The sequence below is a fragment of the Athene cunicularia genome (genome assembly GCF_003259725.1).
Source record: "Athene cunicularia isolate RWA chromosome 4 unlocalized genomic scaffold, athCun1 chr4_part2, whole genome shotgun sequence".
Lineage (NCBI taxonomy): Eukaryota > Metazoa > Chordata > Aves > Strigiformes > Strigidae > Athene > Athene cunicularia.
Window position 1 is genome coordinate 19,955,146 of NW_020799099.1, and position 23,940 is coordinate 19,979,085.

General features: G+C 37.3%; 1 pseudogene; it reads left to right on the plus strand.

Moving 5' to 3' along the window:
* The window catches only part of LOC113479685, a 168,862-nt pseudogene that overhangs the window by 8,650 nt on the left and 136,272 nt on the right, over positions 1-23,940 (plus strand).

The window sequence follows — 23,940 nt, forward strand, 5'->3', positions numbered from 1 at the left end:
CAGTCCCCTGACAGGCCATGCTACATCTATGTTAGTTTTCTTCCCAGCTCTCTTTTGAAATGAACTGACTGGTTAGTTATCTTTGAGGCAAATGCAGATGCAGTTCTGCACCTGGTGCAATAACAGAAAGGCATCACTCTGATGGAACACGGGACAAAACTTGAACCATTTTAGATACTCTAAATATAAAAACTATTTTACAAAATTGTCTTAAGGTTACAAGGGGTCCAGGGGAGACCTGAGAAAGACACTCAGTTTGGACAACAATTACATTTATATTATTAACACCATTATTAATATATTATTATCATATTACTAACATCACAGTGTGGGTTCATGCAAACTGACTGTTGAGGATAGTCCAAACTCATGCTGGAGATGGCTCTGACAACATAAGTGTCCAGATAATCCAGGTCCAGCACTTAAGAACTTTATCTAGACCTACATAATTCACTGCTATGGACAGACAGTGCTAGATGTATAGCTCTGAAACTCTGCCTTGGCACAGGGACACTCACCAGGGCAGATGCCTTTAGTAACCACCTGGCTTCCTGTGACTCCTTTAAAAGAAGTTTGCCTGAGTCTCTGTTGTAACCACTGGCAGATGGTCTTTGAGAGTCATTTTCGGGTTTAAATGTTTATCAGCTAGCTATATGATTTATAATATTTATTCAGGTTAAGAAACTTGTGAATAAAAAGCCTGGAATAAAAGGGTAAGTCCCAGGGCTTGGATAAAAAAATAATAAAAAACTGTATTTATTGACTTCAGTCTGATTTACATTTTGAAAGTTCCAGCAAAAAAATTTCAATTCCTTTTGCCAATGGTCTTGGAAAAAGAAAATAATTTGATAATATTAAACCTTAATTCTTCTATGTCTGTTGGTCTGGGAGAACTATTTTGTGATTTTACCATGAAAATGAACCGTGTGAAAAGTATAAAACTGCCTAGAATCTGTTGGTAAAAGAAGGAAAAGAACTTGCGGGGAAAGGCTCCACACATAACTGGATGAATAATTACATCAAATAAGATCCCAGAGCTGGCAGAGAATCTACATATGAGAATGGAAAAAAACAACTGATTGACAAAAACAAGCTATGTCTTTAGGGACAAAATGCTGAAGGTTTTAGTGAGAATTATGAAAAAAGCAAGCTGAACTAGAGCAATCAAGTAGATTAAAAGTACCCCCAAAATATCCTTCAAACACATGCTAAAAGTTAAGGAGGAAAAGTGGTATTTTATGTATTGAGAAATAGGGTAGAACTTAAAGATAATGCAGGTATGAATGGAAAAAAAAAAACAAAAACCAAAAACCAAAAACAAAAACCTAGATTTAAACATCTCACCTCAGTTCTCTAAAATGGCAGTGACATGGGCTAGTGGAGACAATTCAGGGTGGCTCTGAACAGGGAAGCCCCGCCAAAACAGGGATAGTACTACATTGCTTAGATAAGAAGAGAAATTTAAGAAAAGAAAGAAAATAACCAGGTAACTGTTGGCCAGAGGTAGCTTCTTTTTTTCTTCAATTTTGCAAAGCTGGAGAACAACTTCTGAGGGAAAAACTAAAAAAGGTTTAAATAGAATATGTATTTATTAAAGGCAGTCTCATACTAAACTGACACCTTTCCTTGCCATGATAGATGATCTAGGAAAGGGATGCACAGTACAAGTTAGCATCAGTGTATGCAGTCAAGGCTGATGATAAAGTCAATGTCATATTTAAGAATCATTTCCTTCTTAAATGTCATAGTTTCTACATAGTTATTATTCTGTTCTGGAAGAGCTGAATTATATTTTGTTGGTAGAAGAATTGTAGGAATAGATAATTGTTCAATAGCAAAACTTTGTAAGGTGTCTAGTCTTTTGTTGTTGCTGCTGCTTTCTTACATATTTTGCTCTCTAGCTACTCTATGATTCATATTCCATAATGCAATTTTGGCCACTTTCCTTCCCTCTGAATTGATGTTTCTTTCCATTGCTGTTAGCTAACATGTTATTCAAATTCAAAACATTATTATATTTCTCCTCTCTCTTGCTTGCTCTTTCTTTTTTTTTTTTTTTTTTTTTTTTTTTATTAACATCCTGGCTCCAATTCCTCCTATTTTTCTGCATGCTTACAGTATGACTTCAAGTTTTACAATGGAAAAAAAAGTCCACCCTCCCAATTTAATTTATTGGGGAAATTTAGTTTCCAATCTTCCTGCCTTCCTCTCTCCAATATCCCAGTTTTTATGCCTCATTAATATGATGCAAACACACACACACTAATATTCTATTACTTTGTTTCTAGACATTTTTAGATACTCTTCCTCCATCTCACAATTGCGCTCTCTGTTTTTTTACTACTGTAGAAGTCCCTTGATATTTTGATCATTATAAGGTATTTTCAAATTGTTCCATAGCCAGCTTTTAAAAGTTATTTTAATAAATTAGTATAGTGCAAGTGGCTGGATCATAAATCAGATGAAAAAGTATGTTTCTGTGTTAAAAAGGATAGCTTTTATAAGCCTTGGTCCTCACAAAAATAGAGGTTCCTCTTTAGGTCACTTTGCAAAAATATTCACAGTCTGAAGATTTTAAAATACTGACTTTCCTACTACATGAAGGGTTTTTGTTTGTCTTTTTAAGATCTGGGGATGTTGTACTTTATTATAAGCCTCAATTAGCCATCAAAATCGACTCTTTAAAATGAAGGAGTAACAAGGTATACTCCCCATTAGCTTCACATGTCAAGGTTAAGTAGTTTCGATAGATGGTTAAGAGAATGTGCAGAAATTTGTAAACAGCTATGTAGCCATTATTTATGATTTGTGGAAGAGTGCTCTCAGCAGCAAGCACATATTTGGAACCAGGCATCACAAGCACAGTTGTACAAAGCAGTCCAGTCCCACTGAGCCCAGCTGGGTGATGCCACACCACACCACCTTTCAGTTTGCTGCTTTCTCTGACATCTGGAGGGACAGACAGCACGGTACTGCCCAGCAAGCCCTCAGTTTCTTCTCCCTGTGCTGGCCTGTGACCTCAGCAGGAATGTCTGGAGGCCACTTACTTTTTCAAATAGCATGCCACTGGCCATAGCTTAGCTTTTATTATTTGTGTTGTGAGATCTGTCATGCCTATCCCTTTGTTGTTCGACCTATTTGGATTTCAGTAAAGCCCTCCTTAAACTATGATTGCAGAGAATAAAAAAAGGTAAGTACGAAGTGAACCAATATGATTGCAACAACTAAATTTAAATGCTGTGTACATATTTCTTAGAAGGCTTCGCTACCACTATCATATCTGTCATGCCCCCTCAGGCAAAACCCAACCCCTTTAGTATCAAGTGAAAACTAGTGGAATACCTGAATTGTGCAATGACTCCCAAAGTCATCAGCTCTGAGACACGGAGTGGCAAGGCAGCGAGCCCCCCTTTTGGAAATGTGGGAGCTGTCACTGACAAGCATTACTCCATCACCAAGCCATGGAGGTGATTCTACCTGTGTTTTGCTGATTAAGGATACCAATTAAACTCAGACACCAGAGTGAAAAGAGCAGGTGTATTTTACTGGTGATAACCAATGTAACAGTGTAATACAGAAAACATGCAGTAAGAAAAAGCAGAATAGTGCACTTAAAGCAGCAAACAGGACAAAACAGGGTAATGCACTAATCATTACTACACGAGAGAGAGAATGAAGATTAAGAAAAAATACATCACCACTTGCATATGTTACCATCATCCAGATCCACAGATGGTGGGGAGCCCCGGTCACAGTGAGGGTTTGCAGAGCCTGTCCCGGCAAGGGGGAAATCCTACGCGGTGCGTCCACCCGTAGGTGAGGCTGCCAAAGTCGCTGCAAACGTGCCCAGCCTTATATACCAGAGATCGACAGGCCAGAATAGCTGGCACCTTTGTTTTGAGCAGAAAATTTCTGGTTTCATTCTCCTGTTGGATTCCACTCAAAGCCTGGTCAGGGCTCGGGGCGGGGGGGGGCAGGAAAGGGAGTTTTTAACAAGGCCAAATACCTGGGTTCTCAGCCTTGAAGAAGGCTGAGAAAGATAAGTTGGATACATTCTCTCCTCACTACTGATTATATTTTGGCTAAGCTGTGTCTCTCACTAGCGAGTTTACATACTTTATTAATGACTACACACTATGTTAGCAGATTCAGCTTGGGGCCTGTTGTTCAGGCTGCAGTATTTCAATACTTTAGCACTTTTTACATCAGCATAGGTGGGTTGTTATAATTTAGTGCAATACCTACTAGCACAAAGGTTATCAGTTATAAAATATACAGGATTCATCTATAGGTCAACTCTGGCTTGTGCTTGTTGTCCAAGCCTTAGCACTTCAACCCAGGACAGTATTCCAGCAGACAGAGGCAATCTGTCAAACAGACAGAAATGTCACTGATGAAAACACACTCCCCTGCTTCTGAGACCTCAGCGCAAGAGGGGAGGTGTGACCAGTCTGGTCTGGTGTGAAAGCCCAGACAGGAGAGCCATGAAAAGTGACTGAAAGAAGGCAGAGCTGTATGGCTGGTTTTCCTCATTACAAGCTAGAGCTTGTTTTGCTGGAACATTTCCTGCTCAAGCCTAGTCAACAAAGCAGAGTTGGTCAGAAGTGAATGACAAAACCATTTAATAGGGAACAGTCTTTCCTGGAGGAGAGCTATGTGCAGAGAAAGCCAAAGAAAAGACAACCTGTTCTCTCAGTGTCATGACTTGTAGGTTTGGTTTTCTGCACGTTACCAGAGATATGCTGAAGGAAAAACCTCTGCAAGACCTGAATGCCAGGAGTTTTGAAGGACAGGCACTTGTATGCTTACCCCAAAGCACTGTCATACCTAAATACTAAGCAGGTTCTCCTCTCTCTCAAGTCATTATTATCAGATCATACTCCTTTGGCAGAGCTTATGCAAGTACCTGAAGTCCAGGCTGTGTGTCCCTAGCAGTGACTGTTTCCCCAACTTTACAAAACATCTTCTGAATAGCTTTTACCAGTGGTTTTACCCTGAGTTGTAAATGGAATAACATTTCCAAATAGACTCCTAGGAGACCCAGCAGCAGTTCAGTTACTCCATGTGACTTCTCCTTAAGAACTGTTCTCAATATTTCTCATTCTCTCATGCTTAAACAAGTGCACATGTATACAAATATAGACACAGAGGATGCTTGCCTGAACCCATAAATCTGAGTCAGCACATGTTAATACAGAGAATAGCAAGTTCTTAACAGGAATATATCAGATAGCATTTTTCCTTCCCAAATGTGTTCCAGAAAACAGATTCAAATTCAGTTTCACAAAGATATCCAATCAGTCACACTTAAAAACCAAGAATTTTCCTGCAGCCAACACAGCTGTGTTACCAAAACTGAATGCTAGTAAAATACAGGGGCACAACTTAGCCTCCTTCAGAAGTCTGCAGAGAACACAAAAGAAACTGCTCTTCACAGGAGCTAGATACCAGGTAGGGGAAAGCAGTTGTCTTCCCTTCTGCTAATCTGCCATTTACCATTCAAAATTCTTATTTGCAACTTCACACAAAGTGCTCAGTAATGAGTGCTTACTCATCACTATGCAGATTTTTCTAGATCCTCACTTATGGTGACAATTATCTGGCTCCACCTACCTGCATCCCTGATGTCAATGGAACCACTGATGGCAGACCCTGGCCCTGTGCCTTCTGTTATTAATACTTGCACTATGATTTTTACACTGCTGATAGACAAAGTCATTTCAGTTATTCTGGGGCATGCTTTCTCTACTTTGTATTTTGCACACAGGGCTTTACACTGACAATCTAGGCAAAGTGTATCTTTTTGTATTTAAATAAAAAGCAATTCCCTTGAAGATCTTACAATGTTTGCATATGACAGGGGAGATTTACAGACAAATTATATTTTAGTACATTCTCACTAGAACTGTAGCTGTTAAGAAATTCAGAAACACTGGGAATATAAATCCAGAAATTTCAAGCAATACGTGGAATGTTGCCAGATTTAGAAACAATCCAATAATGTCATATTTTGGAGGTAAGATATCTTCAGTCTAGCAGCATCTTAAAGCTCATAGATCACATTACTAAGATCATATTTCATGGAAGTTACACATACATAGATTTCATTTTTGCTACAAAGGTGATGAATTGCACAAGGAGCTGTCACACCAAAACATAAACACAAGCAGAGCAATGTGTTGCAAAGTTTTACTGTTTCTATAGAATTGCCGGCATCATCTGTAATGCAAAATTATAGTGCATTAGGCACTATTCTTGATATGGGACATCTGCTTATACTGCTTCAAATGTAAAAATTTGGAATATTCAGTCTTTCAGTAACCTGAAGACAGTCCACTTGCCTTTTGGATCTGTATATAAGCCTGTGATTTAGTTGGTATTCAGACTATATGCACTAAATCAAGCAAAATCTACATGGAAGTTATATGAATGGTAACAACATAAGATTTGTTAGGTGCTCACTAGAGTGATGTGACACAAGGCCATGTAACTGGACAACCTTAGAAATGACATAGTTTTTTGCCTTAGATAGAAATATAATGTCAAAAGAAACCTACCTAGCTCCTTTCCTCTTTTAATGAGATTTTTACTCTTCTCAGGCAGTACAAATCATCCAGGAAAGTACCTTGGACGTAGGACGTCCTCTGATGTTGCCCATTCTTATGCCATTTATCCTCTCCCCTCTCCAGTTAGCTCTAAAGATGTTGCACAAGAAAAATAAATATGAAGGAAAACCTAATTGGATCCTGCTATCTGACTAAAAGCTGCAGCAATAAAACAATGTCTTGAATACATGGCTTGCAGAAATAGGTGGGTGACCCAGGGATTTTGAATTTATAGCTACGTGTGTAAAGTGACTTGTGGATAACAAAAACATATATGTAATCACTCCTTGGATGACAGAAAAGGGTCTGGGCAATGCAAGGTGAGAAAGAGGAAAAACGCAGGAGAATGGGAGAAAAGTACCTACTTTTTAGCTGGCTTTTGACAAAGAATAGTGAAATATCTATTATTAATGGTCTTCGGCATGGGAAAGCATATTACAACCTCCCTGCTAAAACTTGTATTTAAGCTGTAGAAATATAAATATATATTTAAAGTTAAAGCGAATTGTAGGAGGTATCATACCTGTTTTTACCAACTAGAAAAACTTACTGTAACTGTGGATATGCTAAGCACTTTAATTATCCATGATTTTTTTTTTTTTGCTCAAAAATCAAATGAAGAAGTGCAGAACAACATAACTTCTCCACAGCACTTCATGCCTGTGTATAACGCTTCCCTGGAGGACCTGCTGCCTTTCATCAAAGAAGTCTAGTGTCAGATGTAAGCTGGTGCTGCTTCACTGAAAGCAGAGCTGTGGTGCTGATTTACACCAGCTAAGTACATATATTCAAACAGCATCAATTAAATGTCACAACTTTTGCGACCAGGGAAAGGGAACATTTTTGCTGAGGAGGCAAGCTTATGCTAATGTTGCCCTAGGCAGAGCAGAAAGGTTCTTGGTTTTGAAAGTCTGAAATATTTAAAAACAAAGCAAAACTGCAGCACCACTAATTTTGCTGACAACATTTTTTAATAAAAGAACTGAGTTCGTCTGCGATTGTTGCAAATACTCAAGTATCTAGGTAGAAAATATGATTCACCACTCATTAATTTAAAGAGGTTTTCTTGGATGAAGCCTGTGAATGTGATATCCCACAACACAATGCTCACAATGAACCCAGACATTTCTCTGAGAAAAAAAGAAGACCCAAAAATGCAGCAGTGTATGAGAGAGAATGAAGATTTCATATTGCTGGAGAGACTGTCTGAATGAACTTTTTATTATACAAGGAGATTGAATCTTTCCATTTAAAAAAGCACAATTGCCACATCTTGATGAGCCTAGTTTATTATGGGATTCTTGCACGGTAGAAGGGAGTGACAGTGTTATCTGCCTTCTTCAGGATTTTGGTAGGAGGAACATGTAGCTTTTTCAGAGTCTCCTCAAAGATGCAACAACAGTGACTTTCCCTGTGACCTCTGCCTCTGCCACCTACCTTTTTCTGTTTTGCATCCAACATACAGTGTTGTAAGACAGCTAAGATGGACACTTTTGCATCATAAGCCTTACATTACAATGAATTTGGCTCACGGTTTTAAAACTTACTCACTAAAAATGCCCTTTATTACTCAATAAGCCTTTTGCAGTTCAAGTCTATGGCTTCCTGAAGCCCTATTCTTCAATTCTAGAAATAAAAATGTGCATCCTATATTTCATCCTGGAAGGTGGGCTGGATTTTCTTCTGCCTTGGACATCAGGAATGCAAGTCTTAACTAAGTGACTGGCTGTTGAATTGCTGCAGCAGTGAAGAGTCCTGCCCACTTAGTTTTCTAAGTAGATAATGGTACAATTAAAAATGAAGCTAGTAATCCCTGTAGCTGGTGATGCTGTTCTTAAATTCTGTCTTTACTCACACTCCATTTAGATGGTTTCTTGCATGCTCATGCATTCACGGACATAGGTACACATAAGCATACAGTGAGCCACAGCAGATCTGATTACACTAGTACATGGCATGGGGGCAGGATTTAAGGAACTGGTGCTGAGGGCCCATCAGCAAAAGTTATGTCTTGAGTGTGGAAAGAGGTAGAAGGACGTTTTCTGAACTGATGCCTATGGCTACTGCAGCCATTCTCCCTTCATGGGATTTGAGGTCTCAAGGGCCACAGGATTTATTGTTACCCCACATCTAAACAGTCAGTTCTGCCACTGAATCAGGGTCACTTAAGCAACGGGGGTTATTGCTGCCGCCAGACTTTAGTAGAGGTCACAGCCTCGACCTGCCAGTGCTGTGTTAAGTGTTGGAGAAAAGTCCTCCTTTCTCATATCGTACCTTCAGGGCTCAGCATGCCCAGCTGGAGAGTGCATGGGGTTGGCAACCTGGCCCTTTAGGTGAGCCTAGAGTTGATTATTCCTTCATATGGCAGGCACCACTTTCTCGCATGTCAAATATGTGTCTATGCTACGCTCACTGCTTTGAAACACTGACTTCATAAAGAAAACAGAACAGTACCTGTTCTATCAAACAAAAGGGAAATCAGAATTCAACTGAAATTTTAAGACACAATTTCTATCCCACCTCCAGCTCATGATGAGTTCAATGGCACTACCTTTGATTTACAAAGACCTAATTTTTATTGCCTCTATTATACTCTCAGTTTATTTTAATGGGGACAGAATAAGGATGAGGAAAACCACATCCCTTACCATTTCATCAAATTTACAGACTCTGTCAAAACATCCATCATTTCACTGTGCAACTTTCTCCTGTGAAGTGAAATGTCAACTATGCTCTTTCTATAATTGAAAATTAAATTGTTACAAAATGTCTGCAAACCATCTGCCCATCAAGTCAACTGGAATTTTGTCTGAGTTGTGAGTAAAGGATCAGACTCATTATTTGAAAAATTCCTGTTTCAGTGATAATCACATACCTGTTATGCAACAGGTACTGACTTATACAATGCTCAGTTACAGAATGCAAGCCATACAAAATATAGGATGACTTTCATTTGGAAATACAATCTGGATATAGATATCTAATTAAGTAGAACTCACATTAATTCATTATGATGATATGTAAGTAGACATTATCCTCCCATTTTGGTATAATGGCTATTACCACTATAATCAGCATATTATTGCTATAAACCACAAAATTTATCAACATGTTTGAATCTTTTGTTCTCTCTTTTTTAAAGATAAAAGACCATAAAATGTACCCATTGATGACCCTGCGAGTCCAAAAATACATGTCAGAATGCTAACATCAACAATATCATAAAAATGAATACAATAAATTAATTCTAAAGCTTCAGGAAAAAAACCTCTTTCTGTGTATGCAGATGATGACACTGTAGAGTTTTTAACACCTTGTACTGAAAAAATAAAATACAGAAAAGCATTAGTCCCATGGAGAATTGCCTTAATTGCTTTGACACCAAGGGTAAGATGTTATGAACACCTTAAGAGCTATATATTCAGTACAAACAATGGTGCCCTCAAGCAGAAAGTGGCCTTTTCACTCTATTGCTTTGATTTTGACCAATGACTTCAGAGTAATCAACTATGTCAATGTTTAATCTTGCATTTTTACACCTAGATAATACCAATCAGAGGAGGATTTGCAATTAATAACTGATTCCTTATACCAGATAGAGGCAAGAACAACTTTGCACTGCACTCCATAGTTAGAAAAACATACTGTAAGAATGTAATAGTATAGATTAGATTATAAGAATTAAAAACAAAGTAATAAATATGCTCAATAAATGTGAAGAGTAGTTCTAATCTTGGTTTCAAAAATATGCAACACTGAGTTCATGTCACTGACAGAAGGTAAAAATGTGACAGTTCATAATAATATAACCTTGGTGCACTGGATGTCTGTTTGTCCAGTAGGCTGGTTAATTTATTTATTCTTGCATACCTGTTAGAGTATATAAAATGTGCATTTAACAAATTCATTAAATCTCCTCTGGCATGTCAGCCTCTTCTAACTTTCTTTTTCTAGCTAATTTTTAATCTGTTTCAAAGATAGGCTCATTCCTGTCTCTCAGAGGTCATCTTAAAAGCCTCATGTATGTTATTTGGTTTTTCAACTTCGATATGTGCTCTTCTGTTTTATAAAGCTTTTGTTAATATGCTGTTTTCCTTCTGCATATCATTTCAGTCTACACATACTAGGGATCAGAAGTCTCAGACTTGAGCGTTTCTGTATGTTTGTAGGTGGAATGCTTCTGATGTTTTGTTACAGAAAAGAGAAAGCCCCTGAGTATTTTGAGTCATCAGGAGAAAAAAACACTGTCATGAATCCTCATAATGTGAACACAGACTTGCAGTCCTGCTCTCCAAATTCCTTAGGCTTTTCATTATGTCATTATAAATTAATAATAACCAAAACAGTGGTGTGAGCTCATCACAGAAATTATAAGTTTAAAACTGTTTTCATGTTTTCATATAAGCCAGCTGTGTGATTACATGGGCAACATTACACTGGGGAGATTTGCAACCAAGTTGTGACAAAGTGCTCCATTTCCCAGAATGGAGGCTCCTTCTGTGCGGGTGACTGTAGTAAATGCACGAGATGTAAATGAATCCTGAACCCACACTTGGCCCTGCTTCTCTTTCTTGTCTTTGTAATGGATGAGGAAGAGAGAGAAAGAGACTATCATCCTAAATAAAATCTTAATCATTGTCCTGGTTCAGCTAGGATAGGGTTAAGTTTCCCTAGCGGGGGGAAGGGATCTCCAGGTGGGTTATTCATACCATGCTGACATCAGGTCCGCAGCAGCACGGGAAGCTTTCCTTTGGGCTTTTGTCCGGGGAAGCATGCAAGGCGGGCTGGCTGTGTCCATTGCGGTATTTCTCTGTATATCTTTTGTCTTGTTTATTGTTATTACTGTTTATTGTTGTTTTTATTGCTATTGTTGTTGTTCAGATTATTATTTATTACACTGTTGTATTAAATTTTTCCTTATTTCAACCCAGGGATTTGTGCCCTACTCCGTCTGAGGGTAGGGGAGGGACACCGGCAACGTGGTCTCCAGTCCCGGCAGGGCCTAAACCACCACAATCATCTTTGCAGAAAGTGGGGTATTCCCCTTCTTCTCTAGAAGGACTGCTTTTGGCTGATGGGTTCCCACTCTCTTTTGGTTGACAGACTAGCTACCTGATATGCAGATTATTTAAAGAGAAGACCACCCCCATTTTTGGCTTTGAGTGTGGGTGACTTGACAGTCAGTGGTATCAATGTATATTCCCTTACACTTGGGGAAACACTGAACCCATGGGATCATTCTCCCCTTGGCATAATGTAGATCCCACATTTCTGTTTTGTGCATTTTATGGCCAGTTGTGGTTACACAGTGTATATATTTTGCAATTGCTGGCACCTAGGAGCATGGCATCTCTAAATCAGAAAGAATTTTGACACATACAAAATCAATTCAGGTATGCTATCACATGCTGTGAAGGTAAATAACTGGCTCTGGTGGCATACAACACATTTTTGTAACTACATGGAGAGTACGTGGCACATCAAATATCACATACCGCAGTTTTCAGAAAGGCTCTTTTTTTATCTGAAAGTCTTCATATGCCTTACAGTGGAGGTTACTCCCATTTACAGATAAGAAAACAGAATCATGGGGAAGTAAATTAACTTTCTGAAGTCACTCATGCTGGGCCAGGAGCAGACTTAGGAAAGAAGGTTCTATCTCCTTGACATACTGATTTAAGCAAAATACAGCTGAAATTATTTGGATGAAAGAAATTATTCCAGAATGATGAAGAGGCAGGGCTAATCTGAATTAACTAAATGCTCTCCTCCAGTGTTCAATGGCCTAGTCCCACTACTATGTGAAAGTTGCTCTGATCAGCTCACTTCTTCACTGAACACATTTGATTTTTTTCAGAGGATCTTCTGTGACACGGGAAAGCAAAGCTCGCTACAGTTGGCAAGAGACCAAAGTCAGGACATTCTGTTCAGCATTAAAAAAATGGTATCAAAGTGAAATGAGTCACCAGGCTAACACAGACTGTACAAATTTAAGTGGCACTCACAGAATAGGAAAGCAATACGCTCAGCATTCATCATAGTTGTGTCAAATCTAATGTGCAACAAAATTATGATGAATCCTAGATGACTGATGACAAATATTTGTGAGTGAATGTGTCCCTATGGGCAATAGCAGTGAACAGAGTGAAGAGGCCACAGAAAAGAAAATACATAAATGCATGCTTCTGAATGCTAGGAGTTAAGACTTTGCTGCCAGTAGGCCATGTACAAATATATTCGACTAGAGCTACTTTTGTGGTACAGGTTATGCTGACTTGAGCATAAGCAGGATATTTCTGTCTACAAAAGAAGGTGAGGAGGGAGGGAAAGAAATCGGGTGGAGACTTAGATACCTCTCACTACACAAAAAAAAAAGTCACTAAGGGCTCAGTTTAGGCTCACACATAAAATTGCCACTTTTATATAATGCCATTTGTGTTGCTCTAAAATACTTCACCTCAATTCTGGTTGCCACTTCTGAAGACACAGGTCTCTTGCAGTTCCTATTTCTTTATCTGTCAGCTCCATATGGATATTATTGATACACTAGGGAATATCAAAAAGCACTAGATGCCTTATGTGGAAAAGCAAATTCAGCCCTAAAAATGCCAAATATGTATAGGTCAGCAGTAGAGCTACTAACAGAATGAACAGTAAGAAGAAGGGGAGGATTGGGTCTCTGATCCATAGTGTCATCCCTAGCATGACCTTTGGGCAGAGAAGAAACAGTCACCACATTAGCTTCATGCAGACACATAACTCTGCACTACCAGTCTTTAAAATCCCAAAGTGCAAGCAGCTACAGAAACTTGTGAGAGCTGCTAACTCCATTAATGCTTTTTTTTTTTTTTTAAATTACACTTATTATAAAATATCTTTTATCCTAAATGGAAAGAAAAGCTGAGGTAATCTCATTCCCACTGTGTGGTAAACATTAACAACTGCTGACTTTTTAATGTTGAGTATTTTAGGTCTGAGAGACTTAGATGGATAGAGTAGATTTCCTGTATATATTTGAATATATTTGTTCTCACTGAATGAATATACACACTCTCTTCACTCTCTATGAATATATTTTTAACATACTTCTACATTTACTACAGTACATGGTATAACATTCAGTTTGACCTTTTAAGCTAATCTTTACTTGTCAAAATAAAGATATTTTAGACATGGAAAACATCTAAACCTCAGCTGCCTTTTGGCTTCACTGTAGTGCCCCGATGCTGTCAAATATATTTTAGAAATGCATAACACATCATTCCAGAAGGAAGGCTCCTGTTACCCTGGATGGATATATTCTTGGCCAACACTTTCCATTTATGTATTCTAAACTAATCATTGTATCTTGTAGCTGAATTCAGCTTATCCTGAATTTTGGCAAGGAAAAAGTAAAATATTATTTAAAAAGAACACTTTGAAACTGACTTGCATTACTGAAAGTTAGAAGCTTCACGTAGTGTTTAACAACAGTGAAAGGATGGGTAATACATATGAGGCCATAGATAAAGGAGGACACGCTAATCACATCGTCTTGGGCCAGTACAATACAGGTTTCTCCATTTGTCATGCATAAAGCTCCATGTATTTCTCTAATCAGGACTTCCTCTTTCAGCACTAGAAGCCACCCTTCCTCTCCTGTATTCCCAATAAACGGAATCAGCAGCAGAGAAACCATCATGGTGGTAATACAGGTGCAGGCTGGACTCCCCACTCACCAGCAGCCAGCCCAGGCCTGTCCTGTGCAGGAATGGAGAAAAACCCCTCAGCTCCTTTAGCTCTGGTTTGAGACAAATGGGACAATGCACATTAATCATAGCTTTTGCTTCTGTCTCTCTGAAAACTCAGACAGATTATTTCAGTACTAGCCACAGTTCAGAATTTTTAATTCCACCCATGAATATGAAATATTTAGTCCCTAAAGAAAAAATCAACTAATATTTGCATGACCATAGGCGTTGAGGCCCTTCCCCAGGACTCCAGTCCCTCTGCCTTAACCATGCTCTGGAAAAATGGGAATTAGAGGCTAGGAGAGCAGCATATCCAGTCCTCTGCTGGGAAGCACCCAAAATCACATGCATTTGCAGTCCAGGGACACTGAACACAGTGTCTGGTTTGTAGGAGACAAAACAGCTCTCAGAAATGAGCTGTAAAAAAGGAAGACTGAAATTCTTCACCTTCATTTAATTCTTCAATTCTGTAGAACTGAATTCAAATGAAAGAGCATAGATGCAAATGCCACAATACTACATGTGCTTTAAGGATTTCTCTCTCACTTGCAAGGTTTTGAAAAAGGATAATTTTAATTTCAGATAGCTGCTCTCTGACACTAGTGGTTTTGGGTATCTCAAGAAAATTTTGAGGATATCTAGAGTATTGTCTCTCTCAAAGTATCTATTTCTAGAAAATATTCAAAGGAAAACAGTCTAAGGATGCTGAATTAGGCATCCTGTATGACTGGCAGATGTTCTGATGCTTTTTCGTAACATTTTAGCTTTGTTGTTCATGGGCACCATAATTAAAAAAAAAAAAAAAAAAGGTGATAAATGATACCAGATTCTTGTGTTTAATTTCCTCCACTTTTTCAAAAATTGTTTTAATCTTTGAGATTTTTTTAAATTATTCTTTAAAAAATATTTCAAAACAGATTAGCTCATGACCACTAGCATCAAGGAAACCATTCATTTTTAGGTCTACTTAATTTTAGCTGCATATATCAGGGAATTTAATGGGCAAGATCTCTAATAATTAAAATCTCTCTTTTGCAAATGCATATGCATGCACCTAATTTTAACCATGCAAATAATGCCATTAAAATCTATAGGACACGCCACATGTATAATATTATATGTATACCCACACCTACAGAGAATGAAACTCAAGCTCATCTCCAGTGAAATATGTTGTGACCAGGAACCAGTTATTAATATCTAAAATATAATCCTAATGAATAAATGTATGAGTCCTCTGTTCCCTGTAGTATATTTTTAAGTAGCTCACTTTTTTTATCATCATACAGTTTTGAAACTGCTATTTTGGTATCTTTAAGAAAAACCTCCTGCACCTCATTGTTTGTTACATCCATAATCATCGCACAACACATCTGTCTGTTGTTTGTAATGGATTTTGAATGCTGAATTTCTTTACTGGCAAAATATTCCCATTGAATGATATTTTCTGTCATGTCTTCAGACAACACATATTTCATAAAATTAAGCAAAGACAACTGGATAAGCGGTGGGGTGCCTTTAAAACTGTGGAGGACTAAGAGTTCATGTTGTAGTATAATGGGGAAAAGAGGAAAGCTGCACCACTTCTGTATTTTTCTTGTTTGTAATTACATAGAAACTGAAGGTGAGGCAGGGTATCCTTCATAAAGTGGAAAACATTCTCTGTCACCAAAGAGTTTTAATAGGCAACTCATGTCTATTAATAGGGGCACATCTGTTCCAAAGGCCTGCATTATGCAGGTGTCTGTTCCTCTTGTGTTTTTTGATTATACAGTAGATAATTAGTTAGACATGATTATTTGCAACCCCCATTTGGACCACTTATCACATTATCAAAGGCTTGAGTTTCTAATTATGAAATATGAAACAAAAACCTTAACTCTGCATATGTATCACTCAAATATACCTGCTAGAAAGATTCTGAGAGATTGAATGTTCTTTTACTTAAAAAATTAAAACCAAGGTAATGCCATTGATGAAAGAGGAACTGGTTTTGCTTTACAACTCTGTGGTAGGAAACTACAGCCTTTCCTATTCTTCTTCTTAACAACTACAGGTTCTTTAAATAATATTTGGTTACTTAATTCAGGTTTAAAATATAGCTTTTCCAAAATCTATTTGATGAATGTGACAGGCCCAGATTGTAAAGACCACAATTTCTTCTCATGAAGCACCTATTTAAGTTCTCTATTCTGACAATTCATGGATCCATTTTGCTATTCCAGAATCTTCTCTCTATCTAAACTAAAATCATAGCCAGTCTCTTTGATATCTCTTGCAGTGGTGCAACTGTTAGTTTAGGCTCAGTATGGCTAAAACAGAGATTCTGTTCTGCACTTCAAGATTCTCATACACACCCTCGGTCAGAGTGAACAACAGTGCAATGCCTGTTACTGTCACGCTTGTCTGGATGCCATTTTTGGTTTAGACCTTTTCCTCAATCCGAAAATGCAGTTTGCACATTCTTTCTGAGTACTACTTCTAAGATTGTGCATTCCTTACACATTCATGCAGAGAAAATTATTTCCTGGGAACTTTTGGGTTAGCATCTTGGCTACTTCAATATTGTTCTCTTTAGCAGAATTGCAGTTCTTCCTGTCCAATGTCTATCTTGGGTGTTACCTTAATCTAAATCATCCCACTACCTCTCATTCTTCATATTCTGCTAATCTCCAAAACCTTCCCTTGATTATTAACCCAGGGTAATTTAAGTGACCCACTTGTTCAAACTCGCATCCTTACGCATTCTTGGTGATACCTCTACAATTTGAGAAACTCTTGTGAAATCATTTACTCACTGAAATCTCTAAACAATACTCTTAATCTTGACAAAATTCATTACCATAATCAAGAAGTATCCAAGTGACTAGGATATTCACCTTGGTGAGGGACAGCCTGTTAGTCTGGTCTCTGCTGAGATCCACCTCATGCCTCCTTTTGTCTAACAGAAAATGCATAAACTGTTGAGGAAGAATCCACTATCATTAATTTTGGCCATGCTGAAAAGCACAATGAGTGGGGATGCTGGGGTTTGCTCAGGGACTGTTGCTGTGGACTAGATTTGCTCTGGCCACACTTAGCAGATAAAGCCAGGCTTCTCAAGTGTCTTTAGGTGCTGTGTCACCTCACATCTGGCATGCAGCAAAGGGGCATCTAAGAACTTAAGATGTTTCTACGTATGTGTGGAAACCTTTATTTAGTCTTCTAAAAGTTCTGACATTTGCTAGTGCAGTGAATCCACGTGACTTTTTATTTTTTATTTAGAATTCTAAATTCTGCCTTAATAAAGTACTTTTAGAATATTTTCAATGCCCCATTTTCAAAAAAGGTATGTACACCAGAAAAAAAAAAAAAAAACAAAAAACAAAACCGGCTACTATGTCCTATTACCACAATTTGGAGCCAGGACAGGGTCCTCAGTACTTAAAATATAAAACTCCTCAAGATGGTCAACAGCTGTTAAAGAGAAACAATGTCATTCTTTCAGACACGGACTCTCTTCTCCACCACATCAGGCATTATCTGTTCATTTGCATGGCCTTTTATTGCATAATTCCATCATGCCTCTCATAAACTCTTGGTACCAATTTCAGTTACACGCATGCTTAAATGAGCACCCTACTGTTTTTCCCCTGGCTGCCTCTCAAACCTTGTAGGCCTCTATGGATACATTTCTCACAAATACATGTACTAAGGCAGGACTTTATTTAGAATACTTATGAATCCAGGCATTTCCCTTGATAGATTTTATTCAGGCTACATGGTCACAACTACCAATGTCAAATAATCTTTTAGGGATAATCAGATTCAAAGTTTAAATTAATTTCCTCCCTAATATCCGTCATGGATTCAAGAAGATAAATCTTATTTCCCCAATTCATTTCAAAGTGCAAGCAAAATGGTGGAAAAATCAGAGGAGCTGTAAAAGTAACTATGAACATTATCCTGTCTGAAAGGCAGACTGAAAAAGATTGAACCATTTGATTAATAGCTAAATGCAGAATATGATGGGCATAGAGTCTGGAATAATTAAGCAACAACAGGCAGCAAAATGACAAGAATAAATGAATAAAACAGAGAAGTCAACTGGCAGGCAAAGCTGTATTTCATGAAACTTCTTCTTTCCTACCCAAATTTCTTACTATTTTTCTCTGCAAAGTCCCAAGTTTCTTTATCAGACCTTCTGCAATAATTTATTATTGTTATACTGACAGAGTAAATTCCACCACGTGCCAGTCATGCCTGTAAGTTCAATTAAAATGACAAGACTGACATGCATGGGTAACTTTTGTGCAAAAGGGAAAAGAAAGGCAGCTCTTCAATGAAATTAGATTTCGATACCACTGTTTTGGCAAGGTGTTTTTGCAAGCACAGAAGAAAAATTGTGTTCCTGAGTTTCCATCCCTGGAGAGAGTTAACTAATAAAAGCTATAGCTGGGTTTGATTAACTCTGCATGTTTTTCTTGACCTCATTAACAGAGTCAGATGATGTATTTCTAGATCAATTTGCATGCAAATGTAAAAGAAAAGGAGTTGTGCTGTAGTGCTAAGCTATCTACCTTTCTAGACTATTCCTTACCTCATTTAATCTTTCTGTAGGCAAAACTGAGCAATGAATGGGCAGGGGAAGTAATGCACCCTCTTTTAATTGTCCATTTGTCAAGGTCCCAGAACAGAATACTTCACATGCTAGTCTCGTGGCAGCTTTTCAAGCCAGACTTATCCAAGACTTTTCACAGATAGTCTCCCCTTTGGCAGTGTGCAGGCTGTTCCTCTTTTCGGTAACACATACAAAGAAAAAAATAAAATATTACATTTAGTGGAATAAGAAAGTTTTTAGGATCATATTTTTCAACTGTGTAAAACAAAAAAGTTCTACAGATATCAAAGTGCATGTGCTTCTTTAACCTGTATAGCTTTGGTCTCAGAAAAAATATGAGGTCAAACCCCCCTGTTTTGCTTAATTCACTCTCCAATTTCAACCAAATCTCATACTAAAGAGAAGCCAATGTCTGCACAATTAATAAATAAAGATTAAAAAATTCAGGACCTGTGATGTTACATTTTATAATGATAGTAGAAAAATGTCCTTTCTCTGGAAACATGTTCTTCTCAGTACTCCTTTCTAATAGAATGTAAATAAATAAAAGGAAGGTGCACAGAAGCCAGTAAGATCATTCAGGGTTTAATTTTTGACCAAAAGTTCACATAATTCTGTGATTCATATGATTATGAACACAGGACATTAGGACTCATTTATAACTCAGTTTCAATCCTGAGACTTCATATTAACACAGAGATAATAGAGGCAGACAAGGTATATAGATAAGGGCAGGTAAAGCTGAGGGGGGAAAAATAGTTCCCTAGTGCCATATTGATTTTTTCTAGAAAGTATGAGCTTACCTGTTAGGTACATTAGCAAAGCTTTTAGCCACTGGACCAGTGAGAAAAATCCAGTGACAAGTTGGGCAGTAACACAGTATCTGCATAATGCTAGTCTTCACATACAAAAGACAACGGGAGAGCACAACAACATGATACCATCCACTTGACCTTTTAAACAACATACCTTGTCATAGATGTTATTTATGTGCGTGTGTGTATATATATATATATATATATATATATATTCAAAATTCAAGCTAGTTTAGAAAAAAAAAAAAGGGACTGTAGAAAACCTTCTTGTTATTAGTTTATTGATCAGCAGATTAGTATATATTATAAATTAGAATATATCTACAAAGATGTTTTGACTAGGCAAAACACAGATGTCAGGAAGGTACTGCTGAAAGACCTATCAGATAGGCAGCTGGGCAGCACAAGGACAAATTAAATTAATTGGTGAGAAAATGAAGGGTAGCAGAGAATATGTGAGAAAATGCAGACAACCTAGTCACATTAATATGATATGAATGATAGTAAATGTATTAATTACAGCAGACATGGCAGTGTTCTTCTACCCTGAGTACTATGTTCAGTAACAGTTTCTCTTTAAACTCTCTCTTTAAACAGATGCAATAGAGAAGGATACTGAATGATCAGAGATACAGATTTTATACATGAAAAGACTGAAAATTCCTTCTGAAACATTTGACAATGACCTGATCATTAGATTAAACTTCTGTTAATAATATAGCAAGAAGAAAGCACAAGATAAATATTTCAGCAGTTTCATTTTGAACCCCTACTAACCTACAAAGTGAACAGTTAGATGAATTAACAAATATATTAACTATCTTTCTGAAATTTCAGTAACATTAAAGGGGGTGTGTGTGTAATTTAGATTTCTTATTGTATTTTAACTAGTCTTAATTAAATACAGAACTTTTGCCTCAGAAGAAACCATCCATTGAGTAGCACAATATGCTAGAAACAATAGCAAATGTTTGGATTCAAATTTCTCAGTGGAGAAGGACTTGCAGAATGACTTTTGTCAGATGTATCAAGGCCTGAAAAGTCATCTGGTAACTTAAAAGAAGATGAATATAAACCTTCAAACAAGACACCATCAAATGATGGCATTGGAAAAAGCTTAATGGAGTAAGATCATTAGCCTAGCATCTTCGAGTCAACATCACAAGAGGAGGTTTGTAATCCCCAGAGCTGAGTCTTGTCAGCATTGATCTGGATTTATGAGCCAGTAAGATAATCCTTCATGATTATCTGTCCTGTTGTTCACCATTACTGCATCTTCAAGGAGGTTGTTTCATTGTGTGCCCTTCACGTCATTCTTAGCTGAAGTATAATTGACTTGAAGACCACCTGTACTTACATCTTATTCATATACAAATTAATGGATGCTGGTAAAGTTGTACATCCATTAAGTAGAGCATTAGCTTTCATAGCATTCATTTATCTACCAAAGATACTTTATTTATCATAGTTTTTCTGAAAGCTTGTTTACTAAGAGACCATGCTGACAGAATATTGCTGCTATCAATGAATTTTATGCCTTATATGCAAAATTTGAAAAATGAAAACTCACATTATTTGCCTCTTAGTTGGTACACAATGGTCCTAAGCTAATGACTTCTCTAATCTCTTTTCATGAAAACATCATAGTTCAAAGATTCTGCGTTTGTTCCCCTTATATTTAAAAACATCCAACCAACAAAGCTTTGATTAGCTAATTTGTAACAGTGATCTTGAAACTAAAAATAACTTTGATCACATTAAAATACTAAGTATTCATTTATCTAGAAAGAGGATAAAGAGCAGGAACAATTTTATAACTGGATTGTCAAGAGAAGCAAGTGATGAATCCATTTTTCAGTCTTACTCCAGGTGCTTATTTCGTATTCAGATTCACACCTACAGCCAGCTTTCAAATTTGGTAGAGATAGAAAGTTTTGAATCAGAGACCATCACACTCTGTTATTATTCTAAGCAATACATTACTTGGTGGCTCATTAATCATTATCTTCACAGGGATCTCATTCACTCAGAAAATCCTTCTTCATCAGGTTTCACAGAAAAGGTTTATAACGTAATCTTAGTGTTGAGAATCCTGCTAGGGTTAAGGCATCGAATCCAGCACTTAGCAGTCTGGAATTTACCAGTGCTTGTGCAGGATGTTTGCTACCTCAGGGACAAGTAACACTGTAATTTTACTGACAGCTATATGACTTTAGAAATTTATGTTGTCATCTAGGCTGAAGTACCTAGGCCAGATCCTGTAAAACAGTTATGCATGACAAAACCAGTGAGATTCTCCCATTACAGTACCTCATTTGCACCTAGAATTTTGCCAAATTTCAACACACTGGCTTGAAATTGTCTATATTATTTGACCACTACAGGGTGCTTAGTATTTACTGTATCAGCAGTTCTCAGAAATAGGAGCAAATATTTTGTCCATGTTTAAAAAATTCCTTGTGCCTTTCTGCACCGAGAAATCCTAGTAAGTAAGTGAATTTTAAGTATATACTCACAAGCTTAATTGTGGCATTCCCTGATTGTGGACAGCTTAGCTTTCCAATTCAGAGACTCTTTTATTCCTTCTTTTTTGCAAATAACTTTTTGCCAAGAAAGCATTTGTGACTTCTACACAGAACAAAGTCATATGATTCCTACTTTGCCATACCAATCTCAACTCCTAGTTCCTCAAGCTGGCCAGGGAAAGACAGAAGATATGATATATTTTCCTTTTAATACTCTTATATTCATGTAAAACATTTGAGAGGAATCTCTTTAAAATTCTGCATTTGAGAAACATCAACCAATGTTTCCACTTGTGCTTGACTGCTGTTACCTTCACAGCTTCTTCTGCACTATGCAAAGATATGTAGGACTGAAGGGTTACATTATGAAGTTTTTAATACTAAACATTTGAATATGAAGAAACTGCATGTACTCTCAATCGCTAATTATTTTTGGCTGATTCACTTATCTTGACAATTGTTTCTTAACCAAATTCTTCTCTGTAAATTGTCTTTTATTTACAAATCAACACTGTGATTTCACTTGTAAAACCCATTCTTGCACAATACGGAGATGTCTATCCTATCCAGAAACAAAATTACTAGAAAGATCAATCCTTAGAAACATCTCCATCCACACTGTCAAATTCTAACCTCTCATACTGACTTGAAATATGTTACAAGCACCAGTTATTTTGCTAAATACTCATCTTTATTGATAACTACAAGCTTGATGAATTTAGTCAGGAAAAATGTACTTTACACAGGCTTACATGGCATTGAGAGTTTATGGCAGATATTCTCAATGGATCTGATATATTTTATGCTTTACAATGCTATTTCATATATTCAGTAATATCTTACTGCCAGTATTACCTAGATAGAGTCCAAAGAGAGACAGATAGGTCTGATACTGAGGCATTATTATTTAACAAACTAAATCTATTATGTTTGCCTTATTTTAGATTTGTGGAATTACTTATAAGTCTCAAGGATTTAATTTTGAGAGCTCTCTTGTGACCACACTAACATGAAATTTCTTAGACATTCAGAGACATCGTTTCTTTCATGCCTACACTTGTAGAACTCATAAGAATGTAAAAAACGACCATCATATTTAGCAATAACTTTGTGCTTTGCAAAGATGGTGTTAATATATTCAGGCGACATTAAAAAAACTATTAAATTGGAAAACTATTTGTGTTGTCTTAACTTCTAAAGTTAGTCACCCACATCAACCAGAAGCCTGCAGTCCGAAGTCCCTGAAAGGGACACAAATCAGATTGTGAGTGAAGCAGCAGTGGTACCCATGCAGACACTAACGCTACAATAAACTCATAAACTCCACCTTGGCCTGCTGCTCAACTGGTTGTTGCGCTAACCCATGACCGTGACCTGCAACCAGTGTCAGTGGCACAGATGCAACATGGTACATTGGAGGAAGGACAAGTATGTGAAACACCCTCTGACATCCCCAACACCTATGATCACCCACTGAGTCAGGCAGCTGTGACCTACCACTCTTTTTGCCATTATTATGCTATGTAATTTAGACTATTCTGTAACTGTATATATTTATACATACATACACATACAACTGAGTACACTTTTAGGTGTGTACACATACATACAAATTATGCAACATTAACAAGCATATATGATGATTTGATCCATATTTGTTTGTAA